Here is a 26,901-nt window from a genome sequence, read left to right as displayed (position 1 = left end):
GGCTTCACCATCCTTAGTGTAAAAAACTTTTTCCTTATATCCAATCTAAAGCTCCCTCTTATAGTTTGAAACCACTTCCCCTTGTCCTTTCACAGCAGATTCTGCTGAAGAATCTGTCCTTCTCTTTGTAGAGGAAAGGTTGCATTCCGAAAAGTCATGAAGCACCTATTTCAGACTAATTTAACAAAACCAAATAAAAACGCATTTTTATAACATTCTGGGAAACAACATATACAACTAATCAATCCCATTAGCCTACAGAGTACATTCTGCAGAATCTCTCCAGTGACACAGAAATTATTTTTACCAGAGATTTGCTTAGAAGAAAAAAGAAGAAAAGGCCTCCAGCATTCAGCTTGGGTTTCTGCAATATTTTTAGCCACTCTGTATGGCAGTGTTCATATGCTCTAAAATTTATTCCATGTGCCTGAAATTTTCACCCTGAGCTGCTGGCTCATATTCTGCCTGTATCTTACTTTTTTCAGCGCTCAGCATAAGTAAGCCACCTGGAATGTAGACAGAAAATATATTCCTGATGTTTCATATCAATCCTGCCTGGCAGCTCCAAGATAGGCTAATGGGTTGTGGACCTCTAACATAACCCTGTCCCAAAAAGGATTGAAAAAAAGCTTAAGTCTCTACCTATCTTCCCATTCACATCTTCTCAAGCTTTCATTAATCTCCTGATTCTCAACTTCAAGATGAATCAGAACAATTGAGATATCCCTTCTCCACTTCACGACAAGTTATAGTTTTGAAGTGTAAAGTGACGCCACTATTGCTATATCAGCATTTCAAGTCAGAAGAATTGACCTCCCTGTCTTCATGGCACTTCAGTAAGCCTAAATAAATGATCAGATTTACAACCACAGTTAACAGGTTGCTAAATTTAAAGATGCCAAGTGGAGATGTGGACCTGTTGGAGCATGTCCAGAGGAGGGCCACAGAAACCATGGAAGGGATGAAACACCTCTCCTACAAGGACAGGCTGAGAGCTGGGGCTCTTCAGTCTGGAGAAGAGAAGCCTGCAAGGTGACCCGTTGGTGGCCTTTTCAGTATCTAAAGGGGGGGCTACAAGAAGGAAGGAGTCAGACACTTTAGCATGGTCTGTTGTGATAGTATAGAGAGAAATGGTTTCAAACTGAAACAGGAGATTAAAATGGAGTATAAGGAAAAAAATTGTTACTATAAGAATAGAGAAGTACTGGCACAAGTTGTCTAGAGAGGTGGTGGATGCCCTGTCCCTGGAGACATTCAAGGTCAGGCTGGACAGGGCTCTGAGCAACCTGTCCAAGCTGTAGATGTCCCTGCTCATTGCAGGGGAGTTGAACTAGGTTGCCTTTAATGCTCCTTTCCAACTCAACTGATTCTATGACTCTATGAAAATAGCTCCCATGACACTGTAACCAAACTGCAGTACATTGATTATGAACGTTTGTAAGGCTAATATCCAAAACAGCAACTAATGTATAATCGTGCTCTTCTTTTTGACTGTGCACTGAAGACACCCAAGCAGATCAAGCAAAACAGTTGCTATCCTTAAATTGTTCATGGTTGACATGGTTATTCATGGAAAAACCAGCCACAGATAGGACCAGCTTCTTGTTTTAGACATAAACAGGCAGTTGAGAACAGTCTCTACCTCTCAATTTACAGCCTAAGCAGACCAGATGACCAAGGAAAGTATTACTCTTCATTATTCACTGCAGGAGAAGCCGAATTCTGGTTAGATAAAGTAACTGAAAACAGAAAGGATTTCACACAGCCAGGAATTTAACTGATATTTTTTAAAGTGCACCTCAGCACCTGAATTCCTGGATTGTCTGTCTTCTCTTTTCCCAAGAGGCAAAGGTCTTCCCATAATATAAAATTCTCTCTATGGCCCTAAAAGGTTGAGCTATTCAAGAAGTGTGACTTCTCCAACCTGGCAGGATTTGTCCAAATAAAAAATGTATATATAGCAATAATAAAACATAAGTAGTTTTTACATCTCAAAGTGAGGCAGAAATATTAGTTAACTCAACCTTACGAGACCCCTGTGAGCTAAGTACAGACTACACTTCTCAAATATGTTTGGCTTTTTTTTTTCCCCTTCCTTTCTTTAAGCACGCAACCAAAATTACAAACAAGGTACATAATAACACTTCTGTGTGGTAACCATGGTAATCAGCTGTATCAACTACTGTAAATGGCAATATATCCAGCAAAAGCAGACCTTCTCCACTCTCACACAAGGTGTCCTGCAGGCCACCACATCCTAAAGCTGACTTGAATATTTCTGCTGAGCAGCCTGTTGCAGGCAATATCCAGCAGCTGCCCTTTGATAAGCTGCTTTAGAGCTGGGTTAGCAAGCACTAATTGCTTTGGAAAATTCAAGCCCAATGTCTATCCATGCTTCAGAAACTCTGGCCAACGCAACCCTGGCCTTTACTGTTACAGATCCTGCACCCTGAACAGTTTCTGTGTTCTGTGGCAGCTCTGTCTATCCAGATGAAATTAGCATCTGGACTGTCAATAAAGATTATGACTTAGGGAAGGGGTAGGATTTGAAGGAATCAGGCCAGATGCACTATATATGGTTTATTTATCAAACTATAGTGTTCCCTTCATTGGTTTAAAAAATGCCAGTGCTTGAGAAGTTACTGAACAGCACCTTTAGAATACAAGTACGTTTTCCATCCTACTGAAGATAGACTGCGTTCTGTACGAGGCTGACTGATGTTCTACTTTTTGATTACTTCAGCAGAAGAAATATGAAAGCCAGTCCTGTCCTCTGAGTGTGCTGATACAAGATTACAGGCACTTCTAACTAGTATAACCTGTACCCTTTTGTACGCCCTACCTCAAACATTTCTTTTATTAACTTTACTTTGTTTCAGAACTTTATTCCTCCAGGTGCTTTGTTGCCACATGATGGCAGAGGCTGAGTTTCATAATCGAGTACGCCTGTGTCCTTTCCACCCAAAGAGGCCAAGGCTCTTCTTACCCAGAGATGAGCATTTCACATCCCAGCACTGAGCTCAGATGGAGGGACAGAGCACACTAAAAAGAGATCACTCATAGCAATCAAAGAAGACTCTCTGTGACACACAGAACAGGGTTCAGCTGCCACTGTTGATGTGGCTGACAATTTGTTATGCCAAAATTCACCTTCTGGTCTCCAAAATCTTATACAAATAAATGCAGCATACCTGTCCGACCCTCCAAAGCATCCTAATGCCATTAGCCATTATTTTGAAAAAGTAGCAGTTGACCTCAGCGAGAGTTCAGTGTGAATCTATAACATGTAGTCTGGCTCTGTCTGCAGCAACAATTTGCATAATGCTATTCATTTCCAAAATGCTTCACAGGCTCTATACCCACAAGGCCATCTCTGGATGGAGAAGACAGAAAACCAGAAACGGGAGCGTTGGCCACCTGCAGAAAGAAAGGAAGATTCAGACAATAGCAACATTTGGAAATGAAGCCCTGGTTTTATAGCACAAAGATCATTGGCAAAGAGTGGCACAGTGACATCCGTCAAGCTCTCTACAACCCTGGGTGTTTCAGCACAATGGGGAAGGTGCAGGGCTGGGACTTTCCTATGCAGGAATGGAAAAAAAACTCAGTCCTTGGCTTTAATTCTGAAGAGAAATGTATTAACTGGCCCATGAATCAAGGGACATTCAAAGACTGAATTAAAGTATAGCTGCAGTTTTAGCAGTTGCTTGCAACTGGGTTCTTTAAGCACTCCCCAGCAGCTCCCCTGTGCAGAAAACAGTCCTCTAAACACTGGGAAATGTGCGTATTTTAATTCTGCTGTAGCCAAAGTAGCTTCTTAGTGCATCTCTCTCACCACTAGTTCCATCAGTGACATGACAAACACCCCTCAGGTATCATTTATCTTCTCTTTGCTATTAAGATGAACTGTGTGTGCAGCATAACATTTTGTTTTGGAAGAACCTGGGATTTTCAGGGGAGAAAGGAGGAGACTGATATAATTGTCCTTTCATATCCTGGACAAGGCAGGTGAGAGAGGCAGACATGAAGGAAAATCCCATATCCTGGGCCGCTCCAAAAGCAGCATGGCCAGGAGGGTGAGGGAGGTGATCCTGCCCCTCACCTGAAGAACTGCATCCATATGTGGAGTCCACAGTACAGAAGAGACGTGGATTTGCTGGAGTGCATCCAGAGGAGGGCCACAAAAAATGATGTAAGGGATAAAACATCTCTCCTATGAATACAGGCTGAGAGCTGGGGCAGTGCAGCATGGAGACGGCTGTGAGGTGACCTGAAAGCAGCCTGGCAGTATCTACGGGGGGGGGGGGCTGCGAGAAGGAAGGGGACAGACTCCATAGCAAGGTCTACGGTGATAGGACGAGGGGAAACGGTTTCAAACTAAAAGAGGGGAGATTTAGATGGGATACAGGGAAAAAGTTTTTCGTGATAAAGAACAGGCGGGGAGCTGCGAGCGAGGCGGTCTCCCTCTGGTGGCCGAGAGCCGCACTGGCAGCTGGAGCCCGCCCGGCTCCGAGCTGCGCTTCACCCGCGTCGCTTTCAGCTGAAATAACAGCGTGAAAAACCCTCTGAAGGGACGTTTCAAATAAAAATCATCGTAACAACCGATTTTTTGTTTTGTAATTTTCGCAGGACCGCGAGGCTTTCCTAACGCAGCTAAATGAAGCCAAACGTCGTTCCTTTTGATGATTTAATGTTGTTTTTTTGTTTGGTTTTGTTTGTTTGTTTTTTGTTTGTTTTTTTGCTGTTGCTTTTTTTGCTTTTGAATGTGAAGATTTTGACTGAATTGGGTTTTATTAAATAAAAACAACAACAGCAACAACGGCTTCTGTCTCACACGATTTAAATATCAGTGAAAGGAGCAGAGGGTACAGACAGGCAGAGCTGGAGACAAGCTGTGGTGGCTATGGCATGAAACAAGGGAAATGAAACGGACCCGGGATCATAAACATGGTATTCAACACAGGCAAGCTGCAAAAGAAGGATGAGAAGCAGAGAGTTTGGAAAGATCCTGCTCTGACAGTTTCCTACTGAAATGCAAATACCTTTAATTGTTTATAAAAGGAAACTTGATAGCCTTTCTGCCTATTAAAGGGAAATATTCAAAACCTGAAGGTCATGTTTATGAAATAGAAAGGTGCATAAACTCGTTGCTAAATCAGGAGCAGGGCTTCACAAAGGTACCTCTCATTTAAAGAGAAACGGTGCTATAACTGCTATAAAATCACGAGTGTTTATGAGGCAAGAAAGTGGATGGTGCTATGATATTTTGCAATGCTTCCTATAATTCAAATAGGAACTATTTCAAAACACATCTTCAGATGATGTTTTTCTGAGCACCGTGTCCAGTTTTGTGTTACCCCTTGGAAGAACTTTATAGGATGTGGAGAGATCAAGAAATAAAACAATAAAAGCATAGCCCCTTAACTTTACTTAGATCCTCATCCAGCACACAGGCATACACAGAAGAGTTTCAGGACTGTATCTGCACACATCTCCTGTAATTCTTAAAAACTCAAATGGGGAGGAAAAAAAAAGCAAAATAATCTTACAGCTGCTGTGTACACTTCATAAGGTTATCTGTTAATGAGTGATTTCATTTTCCTAGTGCAATACAGCTCTCCCAGCCAATACAAATAGAAACCCAGGATTCTCTTAAATTGAATCATTCCTCTTTTCCTCACCTGTTCTAACCTCCCCATTCAGCTGATGGCATCCAGTGTTAGACCACAGCTGTCTTCTTTAAGCGTGCAAACATGCAATACGGGTAGAGGCAGTTACAACTTTACATGAATACACCTAACAAAGGCACACAGGCAAAGTGTGACAGGTAAATAGAGGTGACAACACAACAAAGGTGCTCACACTGCTTAAAGCAATAGGGGAAAAATACCTTCATCCTGGCTCTTGATGAGATTAAGCATCCTCCTCTTAAGGAAGGAAATGAACCATAACTGATCTGAGCTGGATTCGTTGGAGTTTCCCAGCAGTGCATGCCTGAGGAGGAGGGTCATTCCCCTCAGAAATCGATTACATTCCCCAGCTACCTACTGTGATATTGCACCAGGATTCTATTGTATAGGCTTGCTATACAACCCACCGTTATAGAGCAGTTCTATCAGCATTTCAATGTCCAGTGGAAGCTGGAATTGCCACAGAGTTTTCAAGTAAAGAAAATTTCAAGCAAAAATAGAAAATAATTGTAAAAAAGGTTGGGTTGAATGTTTTTAGCAAAAGTATTTGTGGCTGTCTGTCACTCTTTTTTCCTGCTCTCTCACAAAAGGTTCTTTTAAAGTCTTCATTTACACAGACATATTGTGCAGAGTTCTTGGAAGAAACACGAATGGTATCATTCCAGTGGTGTAGTATATAAATCAAAAATGGATATCCTTACCCATTTTGTATAAACTCAGTCTTGCCCACAATAGATGGGGGATAATTGTATTTACCTGTATTGAGCTTTGGCTGCATCACCACTGGATGCCACTAGGACGCATTAAATGTTGTCACTCAGCCTGTAGCAGGCTGTAATAACCCGAATACTGTGTTCAGTTTTGAGCTCCTCACTGGAGTGCTTCCAAAGAAGAGGAGCGGATCTAAGGAGCATCTAGAGCACAACGTTACAGGGAGCAGCTGAGGGAACCAAGATGGTTCAGTGTGGGGAAGAGGAAGCTCAGGGGAGACCTCACTGCTCTGTACAATTCCCAGAGAGGGGGTTGTGGTGGGGTGGGGAACAGCCTCTGCTCCCAGGTAACTGCAATAGGACGAGAGGAAATGGCTTCAAGCTGCATCATTAGGAAATATTTCTTCTTAGAAGGAGTGATTTGGGCAGTGGCACAGGCTGCCCAGGGAGGTGGTAAAATCACCATCCCTGGGTATGTTCAGAAACGTGAAGATGTGGCACTGAGGGACCTGGTTCAGTGGGTATGGTTAGTGGTGGGTCAATGGTGGGACTGGATGATCACAGCAGTCTCTCCCAATCTTCATGACTGAATGATTCTATGATTCTATGAACTGTTTGTCCCAAGGCCTAGACTGGTTAAAAAGACCCCTACAACAACCACAACTCCGTGTATCCTTACCAAACTGAACAGCACAGCTAAACAGGTTTCTTACCGAGTACTTCAGCACATTCAACATGCAAAACCCGAGAATTCTCTGGTTAGGAGAGAACACAACTGCTTGCAAAATGTGGCTTATGCTTCTTCCTACTATGTTTATCTTTTTTGTGTGTGTGTGTTTGTTTTATCTTTTGTATTAATGGACTGAACAAATTGAGCTAATTGTTTTGTTGGCTGTAACAGACCCTATATTTGAGTTTAAGATTTATGTTGCAGCCAGTCTCTAAGGTGACGGCCATTTAATCATTGTTTATGTAGAAGTGATTAACTAAATGCCAATTAAAAAAAAATAATAATAACAAAAAAATCCTGGTAACTTGAAAACAAGTGGGGTCTGTAAAGAGCTAAAAATAAACCTGAAGAATCCAGGCAAGCATGTGAGATCCTGTCTACATGGGGCTTTAATTCCCTTAAACAGTTTTATGTCAAGAATGTGCTGCTTACAATGAGTTTACAAATCTTTAATTGCATTTTCACCGTTCAGTTACATTCCTTAAAACTTTACACAATACATGTCTAGAATTAGAGGATATCATGGAGGGCAACAGCATCTCAGAGCACTTTTTCCATGCACAGGTCTCTCTCTAATCCTTATTTTTACTTCTTGATTGCATTTAACAATAGCAACCAGGCACTTCAGGCAGTGTTTTTAGGGCAATTACTACAATTCTCGGGTGGTCACTCTGCATTAGATTTCATGCCTTATAAAACAACATGAGGTGTGCTATAATCACTCAGAAATATACAGCCTTTCATGTCCTATTGCTTAATTAAGGAGGGTGTTTTGCAGTACAGATATTATTGCTAGTCTGTGGTTTTTAATTTTACTATACAGTAAAAGCACCCTAATTCATGCTAGTAACAGGCAGACCTGCAAATTAGTGCATTTTCTGAATTAGAAAATAAGTGAATAAACTGCAGAAAGAAAATCTAAATGTGAGCACTGCAATATTAAAGCAAATGTGCTCATTTATCCTGGGAAATACAGCTGAGTCTCATTCTGGTGATATTTGAGAGCGTAACACCTTGGATTTTTTAAATATAATGAGGCTCCAGACCCCAGCCCTACAATGAGCTCCTTGTGTGAGGGCTCCTGTGCAAATATGGATTTCAGCACAGGTTCCCCAGGGAGCTGAGTATCACTTGTGGCAGCATGGAGAAGGGGGTAACAAGATACTGGGAGGACTGGTAGAGACAGCAGTGTTTTGTGGAGATGATCGTTTCTGTGAGATGGTGAAATAAAACCCAGTGATCTTCTCGTGACTTTTGCATTAGTACAAATGCTGTCACTACTAAAGCTATGCTTGATTTTTTGAGAGACACTGATAAGTAGATAAGTCACAAAATTTGACCTACTTGAGTAAATATCTATAATCTGACCAACAGTGTGCTGTAATCTCTGTTTCTCTTTCTCTTTAATAAACCCACTGGCTTTTTCATTGGGATGTTTGAAATGGCTAACTGCACTGACCAAGGCTCCCTACACACATTCATTCTGCTCCCTCCCTCTCTTTCTGCACCCAAATTTGAGAAAGCAGTTGGCCCCAACGCTCACCTCAAATTATTTTGTTGTTAGCAATTCTCCACACACAGACCATACAAAATATAATTTCTAGGAGAGCCAGCCACAGTTATGCTCCATGTTCAAAGCCTGGGATTTGAAGAGCATGGAGCAGCACATAATTTCTACAGGGACTTGAATAGAATCCTCCAGTGTAATTCAAACGTCCTCTTCCAACACCATTGTCCCTGCTGAGTTGGGTGATACCTGCAGCTTGATTCACAACCCTCCAGCAGTCCTATCTAGGCAGCTCTGCTTGCCTCATCCTTCATGTGGACACTCTCTAACCCACCATACTTTGCATGAGGTGGAAGAGATGAGCAAAGAGCACCTTGTTAACTTTATTCAATCAATCAACCAAGATCATTTGGCCAAGCTGGCTGAGTTGGCCAAAAAGAGATTCTTGGGCAAGTTGATCGAAGTACTTTCCACCAAGGCTTTTCTTGACTCCTGTTGCCCCATTCAGCAGCATACTGTTAGTGGGACTGCATTTTATGTCAGTCATAGAGTGGCTTGGGTTGGAAGGATCTTAAAGATCATCTAATTCCAGCCTGCTTTGAAGAGAGCTTCAGCTCAACACAATTTCATCTACACCTGCAACTGTTAATGCTTAACAATTATTGTCCTAGTTTGGTGAAGGCATATTTATTTAGCAAATAGTTAATTGCCTATCTACTGTGGAGGTTCACAGGTTCATCTTTAGAGCTTCAAACAGAAATCCTAAATCAAACATAGGCACATTGGCCGAGTCATCACTGTGGTGCTTCTGCAACTGCTTGAAGACAGCTTCTGCAGTCCTTCTATGCTGGTAGTGCTCTGACTCATACTTGCAACTTCTAGGCATCAAACTGTTATCCCATAGAGAGGGTGGGAATTTCCGTTCAGCCTAGGAGCCAGCTTTCATCCTAGGTTCATAAAGAAGTGTGCGGTGTCCTTCCTCAATGTGAAGAAAGATTCTGCCACAGGAATTATTCAGTACTTTTCAGTCTGAGATCTATTTTTTTTTTGTGAGACCCAGAATTACCGAACACTTTGGAAAAGTGTAATGACCAACTCCAGGAGTGATCTCAACAGATTACCTAGAATGCAGTGTGAGGAAATATTTTCTGCTATTGAAGTAAAATTTATGTGCAGCCAAATTCAGTGAAGAACACTCATTGCCTCTAGCCCCTGGGGGGGGGGGGAAGGAGAAAAAAAAAGAGAAATAGCTGCTCTGGTTTTATTTATGTTCACTGTAATCATAAATAACTGCATTCAGTTTCCCTCTTACAAGCAAAACAAACCAACACTGCAATCTCTTATGCCAGAACTACCTCTGCTCTCATTGTAATCAGTGGCCAAAATGCATATGGATTTCACACAGAAGACTAGGCTCTCTATATAAGCCCTCCTTATACATCTCACCATCTGTGCTGGAGTAAACAAAAAAAAGCCATATTAAAATCAAGCTCAGCTGGAAACAGAAGGAGAAGAGGAAATACCAGCAATTGCTAAATATAAAGCAATAAACAGATTTAAAAGGTGTTACAAATAATGGATGGCTTTTTTAAAAAGTTACGGCTGCACTGCATATGACTTTCTTAAACATGCCTTTGTGGATGATCTTTCTCGTGTTTAGTGCATATTCTGTTTAATAATACCATGTATAAAATAATCTATCACATTCATTAACAGTATAGATAGCAATATAAAATATTTTAAATTATTGATTGTTTTTCACTCCTGCAAGGAGAAAGATTTCTTCATTGCAACCCCTGCCCTGTTACAGGCTGTGTGCATGCCCAGATTTGCACTGTTTCATTTAACAGGGAGCCATACAAGCTCCAAGATTTATCCCCAAACATTTTTGCTCAAGAGTGACAGAATGAGGCTCTCATTATACAAAATTTGATGGTATGGCAGAAGCTTCAAATCAGTAAAGTACCTCTGTTTAGGAAAACATACTGAAGACAAGCAGCCTTAGGCATGTGCTTATGTGCTTCCTCGAATCAACCTGATTGCTGTAAGTATTTTCCCCAAGGCAGAGATAAGGCTTACAGACATAGGTCCCAAATTTGGGCCGGTCCAAGGCTAATTTAAATGTATCTCTTCCCTCTCTCTCTTTGCTCTGCTGAAAGAGCTGGGTTTGCTGCACATCTTATTCCTATCTGCCTTTATTAGGATTTTTATAAATGTGAAGGAAGAAAAAAAATAAAATAAAATTCAGCATCCCAGACGTCTCCTTGGGTTTAAGATCTTAACAAATGAGGACACAGCTGGGCTACTTGGTCCATGGATTTGCTAGCTGCAGGATTAAGTCCAGCTGAGCTGAAGTTTATAAACCAAGTTATTGACTTTAAAAATTCTCATACCGCTTATCAAAACATACCACATTGAAAGAACACCCTTCCCAGAATCAAACGTGGTAAAGCTTTCTCAATTATAGGCAGCCTCTCCCCACACAGCAGCCCTTGCTGTAACCCTACCGGTCTGCTGCATCTACTTCATTTCAAGACTCGCTCTCAAGTTGCTCTAAAAAATAGCCTTTTCTATCTTCCATCCCAAACAGGCAGGGTCTAGGCAGCAAAAGGTCGGTTTCATATAGCCCAGCACTGAGATGGGAAACAAATAGAGAGACACCAGGCAGCAGCATCCCTCGGCCAAGCCCCAGCTGCCATCAGGTGCTCCCTGCCTAAAAGGATTTGTTTCTAGTCTGAAGTTATCACGGTGCCTTTGTATGTTGCTTTTCACTAAAGGTCTGATCCGGCTGCCATTAAATCAATGAAAAGGCTCCCATTGACTTCAAAGGAATCAAGGTATACCATCTATTGCAGTAGATGAAAAATACCAAAGGAAGAGAAAATCTCTGCCTTTTAGTGTATACTTTCGATTTTTATAGTCTTCATCATAGCAATGTTCTGAGAGAAAGGGAGATTGGAAATTCTTCCAAGCAAGTCAGCGTTGAAAACTGCAAAAAATAGAAGTTTTTAACAAAGGTGGACATTTTGTCATTTATTCTAAAAAGTATTTTTTCCAACAAAAACTGTTATCAGCAGCAAATCTCTGATTAGTTTAAAATCTAAACTACAAATAGAGCCAGGAAATTATTTTAAAACAATTCTTTGAGATGCATACATCCTTTCTGCCCACTTACCTGTCAGCCACCAGACCTCCAGCTCCACATTTCTGTTACTTTGGAGCCCTGCAAAAAGAGGGGTTGGATATTAGTGCTGCTATTGCCTGTGGCCGTAGAGAGGACCCCAGTGCCCACCTGTCAGCCAGTGCTCTGTGAAAAGCGTAAGGTGGGATAACACACATGAGAAAGAGAGGAATTTCTTAGAATGCAGAAGGCTGGGTTGGAAATCCAGATATGCAGCTTTATAGATGCATATATTTAAAACATATTTCGGCAGCTTTACGTACCGCTACAGTTACCAAATTTTTCGTCTTTGACTTAGATATGAATTATTTACTTTGAAGCTTCAATACCTGTGTAACTTTCAAGCCCTTCCACTATTTCTACTCAGAGAAATACTTGCACCTCACAGAATTTCCCAGCAGCCAAATCTTTTATTGAAAGCAGCACTACAACTATTGCAGGCTGGGTTACTCTGGTAGTTTGGATCAGGCCATACTTTGGTTGGTCTTACATCTGGTTTTCTTTGGATGTAGTGACTCTATATTTGGTTACTATCTACTGAATGTACCAAACTATTCCCTCTGGTTACTCTGGAATTAAATAAAACAAATCTTGAAAACATCCAGATGTCTCTAATTTTGTAAAACATTCATTTTAATTGATTCTAGGGTTTTAAAATATTTTATAATAGTTCTGTGTCTTCAGCAATTCTTTTAATTTTTTTTCCCCAGGAATACAGCAAAACACTGAAACTTTGTGTAGGGCATTTGTCTGTATTGTGAAGGAGATCTGCCCCAAGAGAACTTGCAGATTTTTGCTCCTCTTCATCTTCTTGTGGCACTAAGTGACATGGTTTAGCGATGGGACTTAGTAGGTCATGTTGACAGCTGGACTTGATCTTGAAGGTCTTATCCAACAGAAATGATTCTATAGTTATGTGATTCTCACTCACACAGCCAACACTGATGGTGCTTACATACGCTTGTGGCAGAAAAATGGTTCCTTTCCTTGCAATTGCCACCATACAGCCTGTGCTCAGAAGACCACATAGAAATCAGGGACCTGAGGAAAGTCTGTGCCACTGTCAATGATATTTGAAAACTCACAGTGGTCAGATGAAGTGCCAGGTGACTGGAAAAAAGGCAAAGTCACATCCATTTTTAAGAAGGGTAGAAAGGATGATGCAGGAAACTACTGACCTGTCAGCCTCACCTCTGTGCTGGAGATGATCACATAGCAGATCCTTCTGGAAACTATGCTAAGGCACATGGAAGAAACGAAGCTGGTATGGGACAACCAGCATGGCTTCAGCAAGAGCAAGTTCCACCTCACCAGCATAGTGACCTTTTATGATGGTCTAACCACAACAATGGACAAGGGAAGAGCTGCTGCTGTCATCTGTCTGGATCATATGCCTTTGACATGGTACCCCACAACAGCCCTTTCTCAAATTGGAAAGCACCTGGGTTGTGGAAAGCCCCAGTACCAATAGAAGCTGAAAGATGAAAGGATAGAAAACAGCCCCGCCAAAAAGGACCTGAGGGTAATGGTAGATAGGAAGCTGGGTATGAGCCAGCAGTGTGCCCTTGCAGCCCAGAAAGCCAATCATATCCTGGGTTGCATCAAAAGAACCACAGCCAACAGATCAAGGGAGGTGATCCTGCCCCTCTACTCTGCACTGGTGAGGCCTCACCTGGAGTAATGCATCCAGATGTGGAGTCCTCAGTACAGGAGAAACATGGAGCTGTTGTGGAGCACATCTGGAGAGCTGGAGCAGTTCAGTCTAGAGAAGAAAATGTTCCAGGGAGGCCTGGCAGCTGCCAGAGGGATGGTGGAAGTCCTCTCCCTGAAGACACTCAAGATCAGGCTGGATGGGGTTCTGAGCACCTGATGGAGCTGCAGGGAGTTGAACTAGATGGCATTTAAGGGTCTCAAATAATTCTATGATTCTGTGTGGTTCCCTGGCAAAGCTGTAACTGAACATGTGTTACAGATGACCTCACTCTCCTCTCCATGCGTGCACAATGTGGATCAAAATCTACCCTATCTATTGGAATATTCTGCACAGAAATGCAATGGTTTGAAAATATTTTGGTTGGTGTCTACCAAAACACTAGTGTGAGTTATAAAAAACATAGAGATACAAAAAGTACAGCAGAGAGCTCCCAAAATGGCAAAGGAACAGGAGTACCTCTCCTATGAGAAAGGACTCAGAGAGCTGGGACCTTTCAGCCTAAAAATGAAGAGGCTCAAGGGGGGTCTCATCCTTGTCCATACCTGAAGGGAGAACGCGATGAAAACAAAGCCAGGCTCTTTCCAGTGGTGCCCAGTACCAGGGCAGGAAACAATGGACTCTAACTGGAACATCACAGGTTGCACTTCTGTGCTGTGCAGGTGAGGGAGCACTGGCACAGGATGCCCAGAGAAGTTGAGAGGTCTCCTCCGTCGAGATGTCCAAAATCTACCTGCATATTGTGCTGGGCACCATGCTTTGGGTGTCCCTGCTGAAGTAGGGTTAGATCAGATGGCTCCAGAGGTCCTCACCAGCCTCAGCCATACTGTGATTCTGTGAAGTACCCTCTGGCAGAGGGTTTCTGACATGAAGCAGTCCCAGCTCCCCAGGACACAAGGATTAGTTTTTTATCCCTTGTGCCTAATGAGATATTGCTCTTTAAAACAGTCATTGGTGCAGAGGAATACGAAATATAAATGCCATTTCCAAGAGAGACGAAAATGTTTTCAGTGTAATAACAAATATCCTGAAACAGTCTGCTCTGGTGAGTGAACAGAGGATTACATTTAAATTCAACATTCTTAATGTACATTTCTAATCTTAAATTTCTAAAAAGATTAGCCATTTACAGGATGAATAACAGCTTCTGCAGTCATTGCAGCTAGTATAAAAATCATAAAGGTTAGCAAACTGAATGGATCAGAATATAAACTAATCAGCATCTGGGATTAGGAAGAAATCTCCTCCAATTCATTGGTATAGGTTTACTCAAATACTGAATGGAGCCCATTATTCTGTTTTGCTGTTAATAACTCAGGTGACATTTGCCATGTACCATCAAAGAGACCAGGGTCAGTATGAAATTTATCTCCATTAAGACCTGCAGATTCGGCCTCAAATTGTGAGCCCACAGTTCAATAGTGAGTTGGGCTTCCCAGTTTTGGACCAGTTTTTGAATGTGGAAGGAATTATCAGGGAACTGTGCAATGAAGGTGCAAGGGAGGAAGCTTACAAGGGGCAGAAGGGAATTGAAATAAGATTCTAACATAGGATAAATATCAAAACAGATGAATATATTTATTTCTCCCTGCCAAGTTTGCTAAGGTTGTTCTTCTAAATTGAGATCACTGTATATCTCTGATCAAATCACATTCAAAGCAGTTATTCTAGCATGTCCTTGGCTGCATTTTACACATTAGTTTCAGCATGTTATTCATATGCTGAGTTTCCTACAGAAAGGGAAATAAACTGCAGGGGAAAAAATTCACAGTTAAAAAAAGCACAGTGAAGGATTAACCTCAAAGCAAGGAGAAGACTCACTACTGTGTGCCCTGATGGTTTTTCTGGAAGAAAGTTTGACAGAGTTCTATAGGAAGAATTCCACCTCAGTTTCTTAAACTTCAAAACCTATAGAAAAGTTCTTCCACAAGGTGGAACAAGAGGTGATCTGGAAGATCAATGACTCTTTTCTGGGGGCCAGCTTTCCTACCAACAGACTCTTTAGCAGGATCTGTTGCGATCAGATGGGGGAACTGGTTTCATACTAAAAGAGGGGAGATTTAGATTGGATATAAGAAGTTTTTTACAATACAGGTGGTGAAGCACTGGTACAGGTTGCCCAGAGAGGTGATGGGTGCTCTGTCCCTGCAGACACGGTCAGGCTGAACTCTGAGCTGACCTGATGGTACTGTAGGTGTCCCTGTTCATTGCAGGGAGTTGCATTAGATCTCCTATAAGTGTCCTTCCAACTCAAACAATCTTATGATCCTATGAATTATTAAGATATGTTTAGGGGTGATGGTAGTCCTCACCCAGAAAAAAACAACTGCAACTTTTTTTTTCTGTCAAGCATTGCTGCAGGTAACACAGCCAGCTCCAGACTCCTTGAAATCTCCTGCAGGGCCTGGGTTCCACACATCTTCAGCACAGATCTGCTTCGTCTCCTGCCTGCCCCTGGGAGGTGCTGGTGGAGAGGACATGCAGTCACATTTTCCCCAACAGAATCCAACTAGGACAGCATTGCGTGCAATTCAGTTGAAACCAAAGTTCCATTGAGCCCTGCATCCTTCCTGTAATGGGTCCATGGAGGATATCTAGGGAAAATCATAAAATGGGGGGATTATGGGGTGAAACCTTGCTAGTAGAGGTTTCCTCACCCCAGCTTATTACAGCAAAGGCATTTCTCGTGCCACTACCAGTGTCCCTGTGGATATTTTTCCTTCAGGAATTCATCCAAGCCCTTTCTGAGCTCACACAAAGTCTTGGTATTCAGAGCACTCTGTTTTCTGAGTGTCCCGTAGAAGGGAGCTGCACAGTACAAATTGCACAACTCCCTCGGGCTGTTTTGAAGTTGGCACCTGCTGCTTGCCTGTGTTGACCCTCAGTGCAGAGGTGATGCTGTCAGATGCCTGGAAGCCCTGCCAATCACGAGGCTTGACAGAGCAGCCAAACACAGTTTCCAGGAATACGAGAGGTTGTTATGTTTATTTCTTAATGCTGAGTGAGGGTCTGCAAACCTACAGCCCTGTTACTACATGAAATACAGATTTCCCAGAGGTTCCTCTTTGGGCTCCAGCCAGGGAACACCTGCTCCCATACAAAACTCTCCATTCAAGCCAAAAGGACAACACCTGTGAGTAGAGTCACTCCACAATTCGTTTTTCCAACTGGGAGAAAATGTATTCCAAACAGCACCGAGTGACGGATGTGCTCTAGGCTCGTACTTGGTTCACAAATCATAAATCTGCTGTGCTGACATGGTCCTGGAGTAACCATAAAACTGCTGGAAATGGAAACTGCAGTTATTTCAGCTAATCACAGAATCGCAGAATCACAGGGCTTGGAATGGACCTCAAGAGATCATCAAGTCCAATACCCCCCTGCTAAAGCAGATATACCCTACAATAGGTTGCACTGGTCAGCATCCAGATGGGTCTTGAATGTCTCCATAGGAGGAGACATCGCAACCTCTCTGGGCAACCTGTTCCAGTGTTTCATCACCCTTACCATAAAGAAGTTCTTCCACACCTTACTATGGATCTTCCTATGTCTAACTTTTAGGCCGTTATTCCTTGTTATATCACAGTGCACCACTGAGGAGAGCCTGGCCTCATGTGTTTGCCCCCCAGCTCCCTTTAGATATTTCTATTTATCAGATCCTTCTCACTCTTTTTTTCCCCAGACTGAGCAGACATTGTAACTTGAATATCTTATGTGTTACTAAATCAAAACTTAAATTTAAGGCAATTTCTAAAATACACAGATATGATTTCTAAGCCCCTGAATTCCTTCCAGATCTATCATTTGAGCACTGAAAACTTTCTGTTACAATAAACACAGGCCTGAGGCTGTAAGATGCTAGAAGCCCCGACCGTGGTTACCAATTGAAGTGCAGGGCTCTGTGCCTAGGTTTTACATGCACAGGCTGCTTGAAATTAAGGCAGGCATTCACAAGTGATTTCTGAAAATCATTAAGCAATATAAAAGCCACAGTCCTTGTAGAAAATCACGTATTATTACAAACGTGAAAAGACAGTTCTATATTAAAAAAATCTCTCTGAAACAGTGAGACTAATAACAACCATCTTTTAGAGAAAGAAGGAAAGTTAACATCTCCCATAGTACCTAGGCACAGCACAAAATACAAAGAGATACACTTTTCAGGAAAAGTACAGCCTCTTCTTTAGGGAACATGATAGAGAACTCCAAGACATGGTGACCCTGTCCAGCCACAATACACAGTGAATATAATGGAGAATACAACAGGCATGATTAGTTTTTGGGAACTCTCACATGAACTTATTTATGTGCAATCTGGCCAGCTCGAGTACATTAGCTTCCCCAGTAATCACATACAAAGGGTGTTCGGATGAAGAAAACTAGCTCTAAAGCAGTGGAAAGAGGGTATCCACCTCATTCTCTCAGAAAAAGCTGTGGGATGTACTGCACTGCACTGTTTCATTTTAAAATGGTTGCAAAAGTTTGTCCCTAGGCATAAAACCTGCTCGCTTGGTATGTAGCAGCACATCAGCTAATGAGCCTCTATTTGCCTTTCCAAATGAAATTACTTGTTACAGGTGGGAGGCATTTTGCAGTAGCAGGTTAAAAGTAATAGAGTAAGAAAAAGCGTGTTAGGCAACTTTTCTAGTCTGTTCCTATTCAAAGGCACTTTACTCTTCTTCTTACACAGGAGTACTAAACTCACACATCAAGTAGAAGTTGCTGGCAAACTCCAAGGAAAGGTGCCCTTTCCTTTCATCAGCAGCCAGGGGTGATCCTGCCGTTCTCCTCCTCCTCCAGTGGCGATGTCATCTCTGAGGTCAGGCTTCTGCTTCTTGAACATGACTGGGCTGATTATGAAACGTGAAATCAACATCAACAATCAGCAGCAACTTCAAGAAGGAAGCCTTGGGCTAACAAATAATAATAAAATAAAAAAAAATCCTCATATTTTTGCCCGCGATGAGAAAAAATCTATACAGCCACCACCTAAGGGCTTTCATTGCCTTCGGCACGGAAAGAATCCAGTTTTAGAGAGTGCAGCCTAAACATTTTCTCTCACTGAGCTCATCATTTATTTTGGTGGCAGACTTCCCTATGTGCGACAACCTCGCAAGTCATTAATCCCTCTTTAGATTAAACATGAAAGGGGGTCTATCCTCCCATTAGCACAGGGGAGATGTACTAATATGGCCCAAATTAATGTCCTAATCATAGCTTGACAGAAGAGAATTTAAAATATCCCAACTCTATCATTCTAAAATCATACAGTCTGCGACTGATCATTTGAAAATTGGTGTTGGTCATCAGGGATCTCAGATTGCAGCTGAACTATTCAGAGAGCTAAGTACCGAATGCAGCCACATCAGTGAAGGTGGGGCAGAGGGGAAGGGGTTCATATGGGGGAAATCAGGGAACCTCACTGAAAATCGAAGTGCAAGGCAGTTCAGCCAAACCCCCACATCTTCTCAGTTATTTACAGCTCCAGGACACCATTTTCATCCAAGAAAACGCTCGCAAAAAACACCGCCTTTGTGCATACTTGCTTGAATACACATTCGTATTGGTTTTCATTCTTAGTGTTTACTGGGGCCCTGGTTACATTCTCCAGCCAATTTACTCATATAATGTGTTTTTTCTCCCTCTGGCTACCGTGAAACAAAGCTTCAAAAGGGACAGGCAGGAAAACACTCCCTTTGCTAATGTATTTCTGTCCTAAATACTGAGGAATTCTCTTTCCCTGGAACATTTCTCACTATTTACACGTGTGGAGCTGTGTGCATACCACAGCTTACTAACCCCAGTGGCTGCACAAAGGTTAAATCTGAATGGGGTTATTCATAACCAAGCCCTCAAACAGCTTGCCCAGCACTAGGATTTTAGTCGATGCTTACGGGGCTTTGCTTAGTCCTAGAGAACATTATGAAAATCAGCCTGGATAATGATTACTTCAAATAACCAAGAAAAGAATGTATTACATTCTCTAGGAAATATTACAAATGAATCAAGATTTGCGTGTTTGCAATTTTTTGTTTGTAAATGTTCTCATTAGCTCATCCGTAAGATTTATTTTCCACACAGGAATTACCAGGGGAAATTCTATACTGCTCAGTGAAAGAGGCAGATAGATTCTTGCAACACTCTTTTTGGATACAAAAGCCTATGCATTTCTAAATGCCACAATTTTGTTCAGAATATTCATCACAATATTGTTAATCATATCCTTATTGACTACACAAACCATTTATAGCAAGTTTCACAGAATTTAAAAACAGAACTAAGAGTCTGATCTCCTATATATCTCAAAGCAACATGTTTTATCCCTATTTTAAAAACCCCACATGTAATAGCAGCAGTTAAGTCCTCAGAAGAGTAGATTTGTGTATATGGGGAAATGAACCTTTCAGCAATGTCCTCTGCAGAAAAGCAAATGGAATAAATGAGAAACATTCAGATGATGCCAGTATGTACCGGGGAAGCTCTATAACCTTCAAGATTCCTGCCAATCTGGCACAAGATAGAAGTCCCAACCAATGCAGTGAGTGGAAATAGTTCAACTAGAAGCAGGAAAGCAAAATACAGTACCCAGGGTTGGGAGGGGTGAGTTGCACCAGAGCAGAACACTGGCAAACAGCCATCCAAGGACTCATCTCCAGCCATCCGTTCATCTCCAGTGCTCCGAGGGAATGTATAAAAAATGAAATAACACCCAAATAACTGAGATACATGTGGCCAATTTCATCCGAGAGAAAAAATAAATCCTTCCTGACAGACTGCAGGACCTGTCTGAAGATTATTTGATAATAATTATTCTCCTTTGAAAGCACAAGCAGTAGGGAGGATGTTGGGAGGTGTTGAGAGAAGCAGTAGCCGTGCTGGTTGACGGAGCCTCAGAGGGACAGCAGATTCTCAGATGGAGAGATGGGAACCACCACCCATCTCACAAAGCTCCCACTCACACATGCACAGAAAGATATGCACAGATTTTTCCACCAAACAGATGAAAGCACGCTTTTCAGAATACATATTAAACTTTCTCTTAAACATCCTCACCTATGACAGTATTCACAGGAGAAACTGTTTTATTATTTAGGGCTCTTTGTATTTCTTAGAGGGTGAATTTGTCTAACTTAAACTCGCAGCCATGCATCCCATAATGCCCTTGTCAGGAAAATAAACTTGCTGCTCACTCTTGGGTACCTTTCCCAGGGGTGGCCACAGACCTGCAGTGACCAAGGCACTTCTCAGCTTCTTCCCTGATGAGCTAGATAAGTTGAGCTGCTTATACCTCATGTTGTCATGCTTGTTTTCTGAATCCTTTTTCATACCTTTCCTTTGAACTGACCTTCATACTTCCACACAGCTTTTGAACTGAGAATGCCAGAACCGGACACAGTTGCTAACAGTGGTGTTACCTCTGTCATGCACACAGGCAGGATCAAATCCCCTTATCTCCTTGCTTTACTCTTTTTTACATCTCAGGATTTCATTGGCCTTTTAGCTACAGAGCTTCAGTGAGATTTCATTATCCAAAAAGAATCCTAAATCTCTCTCAAAGTCCTTGTTTTCCAGAGAGCCTCCTGCTCTGTGTAGCTTCTTGTCTCTATTACTTTGCCTTGCACCTAGCTAATATTCCATCTTTTTACTTTTATTATCTTGACCTCTTCATTAAGCAATTCAGGTCACTCAGCAAAAATAACTTGCCCCTTCCTTCATTACTCTTCCATTTGTTCACCATTAACCTGTGCCATGTGTAAACCTGATTCTGTATCATTTCCTCAATCAGTGATAAGAACATTTGGCCTTTAGACAAAACCCGATTCCTAGAAGAATCCATTAAAAAAGAAAAAAAAAAGCGTTTTTGTGCAAAACATGAACCAAAACAAAAATGGGAGCACCACCACCTTGTTCAACCTGACTTTTGCCAGGCATCAACTAGATAGAAGGAAATTCACTACTGCTGGAGCAGGTTGTTGTGATGATGAACTCCCTGACACTCATCAGATACCAAAAGGACAGAGTTTGTCTTGCACCTACCTCACAGATAAGCTTTGGAGTAAATCAGCCCTTCAAAGATAGGTATCTACGGGTATGTGAGCCCTCGAAATGCATCCAGGTCCCAAGGCATGTGTGCAAACTCCATCTCAGAACCACCCCAGTTAAGCTCTAGGTATCATCGACCTCTCTCTGTCAAGGTTTCTATGTGTCTGAAGGGAGCTGCACTGCTCATCTGGATAGCAGAAAAGCAAAAGGATGTAGTGCTGTCTCCATCTTGCTCCACAGCCTGTGCATGGTCCCTGACAGAGTCAGTGGCAAATAGCCCAGGTGGCAATTTCATCTCACGGAAGCCCTCAGTGGCCCCACTTCTCCTCATTTCCCTCCTGTGAACCTAGTTCTGGTTCTTTCCACAGCCTGTCTCATGAGGTACTTAACATTTACAGGAAAACTCATATTTAATTAAGTTGAATTACATCTCAGCATTGTGCTCAGATTGTTCTGAGCCCATCTAAATATACAGAAAAACAATGCGTGGCTGATTAATCAAACTATTACAGCCCAAACTTGCATCCCTCTATTAAATGACAGAACGGCAGCATCTCTTCTCCATGCCCAGCGTGTCACAACACTGAAATTAATTATTTGACAAGAATGGGGGGCATGATGTGTCTCCTAAAGGAAATGCGGCTGAGTCATTTATATTTTTTTGTTCTCATTCTCTGTTCTAGTTATGCCACAGATGGCAGAAAATAGGAGTCAAACTAATTTAATACAGACATTCAGTTCAAAATGACATGCGCTTTAGTTTTCTCCATATAATTACGAGGAATAGGTGGGAACATATTTTTACCATTTTAGACAAGCAAATCAAACCCACCTCACTCCAAAATCACCCTGAAAGTCCAATTCCTCCTCCAGCCCCAGCTCATAAACCAGCATAGAAGAGTTATTTCAACAAAACTCAAGAAACTGCTCAGCAGCAATGAAAATGCCTCTCTGTGGGATTGAGTGGGACCAGAGGTGACTTGGAAATAAAGTTGTTAAACAGAATCTTCATAAGCTTTCAAAAAGTCCCAACAAAAGCCTGACTTCTCCGCTACCCTCAACCAATAGAGATTTTCACATAATTCAAGACAGAGCTCTAGACTCTGCCAATATAGTAAAATAGATTTAACTTTTATTACTGCCCACCAGAAATCAAAATCATAGCTCTAGCAGAACCCACTTTAGTCTTCTGGGGGAAGTTTTAGCAAATGGTTCTGTCATGTCTAAGAGAAATCAACTCAATATACTGCTTGCTCTTACAGGACCAGACTCTTTACACTCCCTTGGCAAGTCAGGGACAAAGAAGTTTCAGCTCACACACCTAAAACCACACAAATCTGTATTTCATCAGTTCTGAGCATATGTCCGAAAATAGTTTGTGGTGAAAAAGTGGAATGTCTGAGAAGATCAGGTACACTTAAGAAAATATTTTGTGTGAAATATCTGAAAAGAATGCTCCAATATTCATGAGAGGATCACATATTTTTCTCAACTTTGCCTCAGTCGGAGAAGACAAGAATCCAAAACTGGGGCTGTGAACAGTGCCCAAAGAGAAGGACATCATTTCTGAAGATAGACTAATTCAAAGCAAGAGTTGCCTGCTGTGACTGCTGCCTCACAGAGGATGTGGAGGTGTGTGTGGGTTAGGACAGGGGCAGTCAACAAAACCTTCCCAACCAGGCCCAGGTCCATCCCAGAGCTGCTTGAGTTACACAGCAGAAGAGCGAAGAGAAGGAATTGTTTCATTAAACATGGTGCATCCACAGAAGTCAGTGATGTTTCTCACTGAATTCCACAGGTTAGCAGTTCTTAGCAGTTTTTGCAATCTTAGCTTTATATTTTGGCAATTAAGTCAAGCTGTACACCTAAAAAATTGCTTTAAATGTCACTTCCTGTTTTCTTTGGGGAATTACTTTTCTGCTTAATGTTAGGGCTAATTGTAACGGATGTGTATGAATGAATGTTAGAAGCATCAGCTAATAGTCCTTACACTGCAAAGAAACAAAAATACACGATGGGAAAAGTAAAATAAAAATATCTTCCTGATCTCCATTTCCTTTCTCAGAGCCCTTAAACTCTTCCCTGGAAATGTACTAAATACACGTTACCAGCATTTCAGGCAGCAGCAGATTAAACCATCGGCATTCCCATTCAAGCTGTAAACCTGTAATTAAAGAGATCTTCATTAGCTGAAAGCAGGAGTCAGATCTCGTGGCTGAAGTTTGGATAGCAGATATTCATCTTTGGATACAACTTAAGAAAATCTTATGAAACAATTTTGGAGATGAATTTTAATTATCTTTGAAATGGCTGAACCTGAATCAAAAAGCAAGACATTTTTAGTAAGAATATAACAAACTGTATCTTAAAGCCTTTAAAATAAGCAAGAATTTCATTCCCTGAAGCACATCCAGACAAGGTTTACCATAAAGCAAGTGGGAAAGGTTTATGGGAACCCCTTTGTGAAATCCTAGTGCCCGATTACCACGTCGGTTCCTGCAATGTGCCCACAGCTAATCTAATAGCATTGCCATCCAATATTTTGCAGACTAAAATGAAATCTCCAATAAGATGAATAGATCTGTGTGTCTCCTAATATTTTATCAGAAGATGGACTTGATGCTCTGACAATTCAAGATGCCATTAGTTTTGATACAATCAGCAAAGTCGGGGGAGGTTGTATTATTTCATTCTAATACATGCCTCGTAACGTCATGATCTATTGCTAAAAGAGGAAATCTGTTCTTTCAGTGGAGGAAGTTTAACCAGCCGCCCAAGTCTTGCAGGCTATCACCTGCCTAATCCAAAATCAGGATTCTCACAAACAATCCTCAGTCTGTCAAGTACAACTCTGTATTTCATTCTATTAAGGAAAAAAAATAAAATAAAATAAAATAAAATAAAATAAAATAAAATAAAATAAAATAAAATAAAATAAAATAAAATGCCCACCCAAGTAAAACCAATACCACAGAGCATTTGTGGATTATTTTGTGCAGGTTGTTTTTTTTTTTTGATGTTTTTGTTGGTGTTTTTTTTTTCCTGTAAATCTAATTTTCATTTCATCATTTCATCTCTTTCAGCAATGCGGAACGCAGGGGGACTTTTCCACCCCCAGCTATCAGCCTCATTTTAAACAGCTCCTTGCACATGGGATTCCATCGTGTCCCTGTGATGAACCACCAGTGGGGGAGACTGCTTCCACCCACCCTTCTCTGCAGAGCCCCTAATATAGAAAAAGAATGAAATAACAATTAAAAAAAGAAAAAAAAAGAATAAAATGAAGCACTTTCTTCTGAAATTAATGAAGTTGCTAAAATAAGAAAATTGAGTCAAGAAAATGAATGTAGAATACTGTATTTAATGTAATTATATGCTTATTCTTCATGACAATTGTGGCTCGAATTCTGAGTTAAATTGGTTGAGATCAGGAATAAAGCCTCTGAGGATGAGGAAATTTGTTGAAATTTATACCTAGAAGCAAAATCAGAATCTGACCCTATGTCAGCATTTGTAAATGAGGCATTTAATAAAATTTGAGGCGGAAACTGAGGTCAAGTTGTGAGCTCTATCTTCCTGAAGTGAAAGGGTACAAAAGCACACTCCTAAAATGACAAGCCTGGAAAATGGTCAGTATAATAGACCTATAGAACTTCATGGCTCAAAAGTGCTGTCCAAATATTAGCTAAATCCTTACTATAAACCTGCAAGGCAGATAAGATGGAAGCACTTATGCTAAAAATAAATAAAACCCAGAACTGTCTCATATAACTGTAAGATTTTATTAAAAATAAACAGGGCCGGTTGGTATCCTTAACCCCAAGGTCACCAAAGAGAGTACAAGGCACTGGAGGAACCAGCCCTCCAAAATCACTGTGTCTAATTAAGGATTCCAAAGAATCTCTGCTTTCTGCTCTCTCCGGTCTCGGAGCGTTTGCTGCCAGAACATCCAAATGCCACCGGGAGAGCAACATGCTGATGGGTAGGTCAGCAGACCCACTGAGACTTCTCCCGCTTGGACCCTGGGTCAGCTGGGCTTGCTGGGCAAATAGCGGAGGGCCAGGGCAAATAACACACTCCCTTGTTGGGAAGGAGGAAAACTAAGGGGGAAAAAAAAAAAAAAAAGACGTCAGAAGAGCATGTCATGTGTGTGCTTGCTAAATAATTCAGATTTCAACAGTTCTGAACTTGTGACCCTCACACTCCGCCGTGATGTACAGGACTGGAAGTTTCAATGTTAATACACGGTGGATTAAGGACAAAAAGGTACAGAGCCTCCCTGCTTCAAAGCGAGGCCACGTTCTGCTAAAAGCATTCTACTCCTAATAACGATGGTTGGTCTTAGAAACGTTTCGGGCCCCTGCAATGACATACTGTCATTGGTTTGTGAGGTTGGGGAGAGAAGAGACGAAGCTGCCCTTCTGCTGCTGCACCCTACTTTCTCCACACTGCCCCTTCTCCATCAAATCCCCCCGCACAACAGTGGGTTGTGCGCTCCTATCCCTTCCCTCACCTTCCTCGGCCATCATTTGGCACAGCCGTCTCACTCTCAACACATTACAGCCTATATGTCCCCATGATGCATTTTTTTTTTCAATGGGAAAAATAAGGAGAAAAGGATTTGACAGAGCTTTTTTTTTTTTTTTTTTCTTTAAATATGCTTACAGGAAATCTCCAAGACAAAGTGCTCTGTGTTTAAACCCACAGCATATGCACATTGTGTGCACATCAGAGCGATCACTACAAAGCAACGCACCCAGATACAAGATTACACAGAATAGAGCCAGATGCAGATTTCCACCCGTAAAATCTGTAGTGACTCCAAGCGCGATGGATATTTAAAACAAGAAGGGGGAAGAAAAGAAAAAGCGCTGTCGGGAGAGAATCGCACCGACCTATTCAAAGGCTCCCGTGGACTTCAAGAGGCTTTGGATCATGCTCCCGGAGAGCGATGATTTAATAAAGCGGGGGTAATATTTCTTTTCAACTATACGCTACTTTTTGAAGACAGCTATAGGAGACTGATGACCTTATAGGAAATACGCTCTCCCGCATGAACGTCCTCGCCGGGGATGGACGGACGGACGGAAGGAAGGAGGATGGAGGATCCGAGCCGCGGGGCTCCGCACCCACAGCCCCGCGGGGTTGGGGCAGGGGATGGGGAAGAGGACGAGGCGGCAGCGGCAGCGGCAGCGGCGGCGGCGACGGCGCCGGGGCCGGGGCAGCCTCCCGCGGGGGAGGCAGGAGCGAGGCAGGGAGGCCGGGGGGAGGCGGAGCCGGGCCGGGCTCCACCGCCTCCCGCCGCCGCCACGATTGGCCCGGCCCGCCC

The 26,901-nt window shown here is 42.0% G+C and overlaps 1 long non-coding RNA gene across 1 annotated transcript in view; it reads right to left on the bottom strand.

Moving 5' to 3' along the window:
* The window catches only part of LOC125690115 (uncharacterized), a 122,715-nt gene that overhangs the window by 6,746 nt on the left and 89,068 nt on the right, over nt 1-26,901 (bottom strand). The gene's annotated exons all lie outside the window — the stretch shown is intronic.

The sequence above is a fragment of the Lagopus muta genome, chromosome 2 (genome assembly GCF_023343835.1).
Source record: "Lagopus muta isolate bLagMut1 chromosome 2, bLagMut1 primary, whole genome shotgun sequence".
NCBI classification, from domain to species: domain Eukaryota; kingdom Metazoa; phylum Chordata; class Aves; order Galliformes; family Phasianidae; genus Lagopus; species Lagopus muta.
This window is presented reverse-complemented; position numbering and strand designations above follow the sequence as displayed.